Source organism: Malurus melanocephalus, unplaced genomic scaffold (assembly GCF_030028575.1).
Source record: "Malurus melanocephalus ecotype Western Australia unplaced genomic scaffold, MMel_1.1 scaffold_494, whole genome shotgun sequence".
Lineage (NCBI taxonomy): Eukaryota > Metazoa > Chordata > Aves > Passeriformes > Maluridae > Malurus > Malurus melanocephalus.
The window spans coordinates 372833-375387 of NW_026623726.1; positions in this window are offsets into that span (position 1 = coordinate 372833).

A 2555-nucleotide genomic window follows, 5' to 3' on the forward strand; every position below is an offset into this window, starting at 1 on the left:
TGGGATGGGGATGGGGATGGGGAGCAGCCGAAGGGGCAGGGTCAGTGTCCAGTTTTAGGAGAGCCCCAATGTGGAGCTCCCAGAGCAGCCTCAGTGACAAAATCCCCTTCCATCCCGTGCTGAGGAATCACCTCCTGCAGTCCCAGAGGGAAGGGCAGGGCAGTGATGGGCAGGAGCAGTGGGAGGAATCCTCTTCCCCTCTTCCTTCATGGACACAACACAACATTGGGCTCCAAACCCATTTTCTTGGGAGCAAAAATGATTTTTGTATTATTTACCCTGTTTTCCTCCCCACAGATATATCAGAAATACGACAGAAAAAATATTTTCTCCCCCAAAGAGTCCTTTCCAAAGTGCTGTGGTAGAGCCTCCTCAAAGCCTTCAGCACCCTTGCTCAGCCAAATGCTCTCCTCGAGTGAGAGAACACATCCCCTTTATTCCACAGCGCTGGGAAATTGAAGAATTTCCCTCCTGCTCCAATCTGCAGGAATGTGCCCAAATAAACTCGCTGATTTGGCAGGGCCAGCATAAAATTCATAAAAAGTAAAACATCTATCAGAATGTGCCCATCAGCTCGATGTGGCTGCCCCACAAACACCCCGTGCACCCCATCAGCTGTGACAGCCCTGGAGCTCAGCCCAACGCTGCTGCTGTGGATTCAGGCACAGGCATTTTCCACAGCAGCTATTTTTAGGAATTATTTAGAGCCTGTTCTGGGTAATACCTGGGCTCCTCTTGGTGTTCACTGTGTTTATTCTCCCTGTGAGGTTGGCAGCAGTGAACGCTCCATCCGTGCTGCAGAATTGCTGGAAACTTGGGGGGGTTTGTGCCTTTTTATGGGGTGGCTCAGCCACGATGCACAAGTTTGAGGCATTTTTAATGAATTGGATGCAATTAAAGGCATTAACAGAAATGTCAGGTGCTCCATATGCTATTGGTGGAGTGTGCACGATGTGTTTTTCTCACCCCTTATATTTTTCTTGACATTTTGTACGTAAAATATCRCAGTTTTGTCAATATAAACACAGTCCATTTGACACGACAGCGCTGTTTGCATTTCCCAGAACTTACAAACCAAAGAGGAGATGCTCTTGCTTTAACTGAGTTGTAAAAGGATTTTGGAAATGGATTGAAAGTGACTTTTTTTTATAGTTCTTTATGTTTTCTCTCCTGAGAGCTGGCTGTGCTGTGCTGCCCAGTTTTCTGGGTGGTTCTTGTCCCCATCGTTTCTCCTCTCCCCGTGGAGCTGCAGCTCACTCTGTCTCCTCCAACTCCTCCTTTCGGTGCCATTTGGGCCAGGTTTTCCTCTCCTGCCACCTTTTATCCAGCCTGGACTGGTTTTTGTGGGGCTGTGACTCAGGTTCCAGCTGTGCCATYGCCTGCASTCCCAGGCTCCATCCCAACAAACARGTTTTTCCTTTTCCTRCATTTTTCAAAGCTGCCTGGACTCGTCCTCCTGTCACTCGTGGTGCCCTTTGCACATCGACTTTCTGCTTCTTACCTGCTTGACCAGCACAAAAACCCTCTGGCTGCCCTCAGGAGTGGTGTCCCTGCATCAGGAGAGATGTTTTATAGATTATGTTCTATATGTGTATACGTTCTAAAAGTTCATATGTTTAATATGTTTATGTGTTCCATATGTTTATATGTTCTAAATATGTTCCATATGTTTATATGGTTTTATGTTCTATATGCTTATATGTTTTATATGTTTATATGTTCTATAAGTTTATATGTTTTGTGTCTATGTGTTCTGTAAGTTTATATGTGTTATATATGTTTTATATATGATATTTTATAGATGTTTTATATATGTTTTAGATATATTTTATATGTTTTGTGTTTATGTGTTCTGTAAGTTTATATGTTTTAGATATGTTTTATATATGATGTTTTATATATGATGTTTTAGATATGTTTAGATATGTTTTAGATATGTTTTATATATGTTTTATATTTTTATATGTTCCATATGTTTATATGTTATGTATGTTTATATGTTTTACTATGTTTTATATGCTCTATATGTTTATATGCTCTATATGTTCATATGTTCTATATGCGCTATATGTTTGTATGTTCTATATGGTTTTATGTTCTATATGTTTATATATTCTCTATGTTTATACGTTTTTTAGAGATGTTCCATGGATTATGAACATGATTTCTCATCACGGTGTCAGCTCTTTCTGTAAAATCCCTTCAAAGAACACCTGCAGCTGTGCAGCTGCTCCCTCCTTGTGCCTCTTGTGCCATTTGATGAATTTTGGCCATTTTTATTGTTTTACTGTTCCATTCCTTGGGCTGCCTGAATCCTCTGCTCTGGGAGAGCTGGGGRTGCTCACCTGGAGAGGAGAAGGATCCAGGGAGAGCTCAGAGACCATTYCAGGGCCKAAAGGGGCTCCAGGAGAGCTGGAGAGGGACTGGGRACAAGGGAYRGARGGACAGGACACAGGGAATGGCTTTAGGGTGGAAAAGGGGAGATTTAGGTGGGATATTGGGCTGGAATTGTTCCCTGGGTGGGTGGGGAGGCCCTGGGATGTCCTGCTCCATCC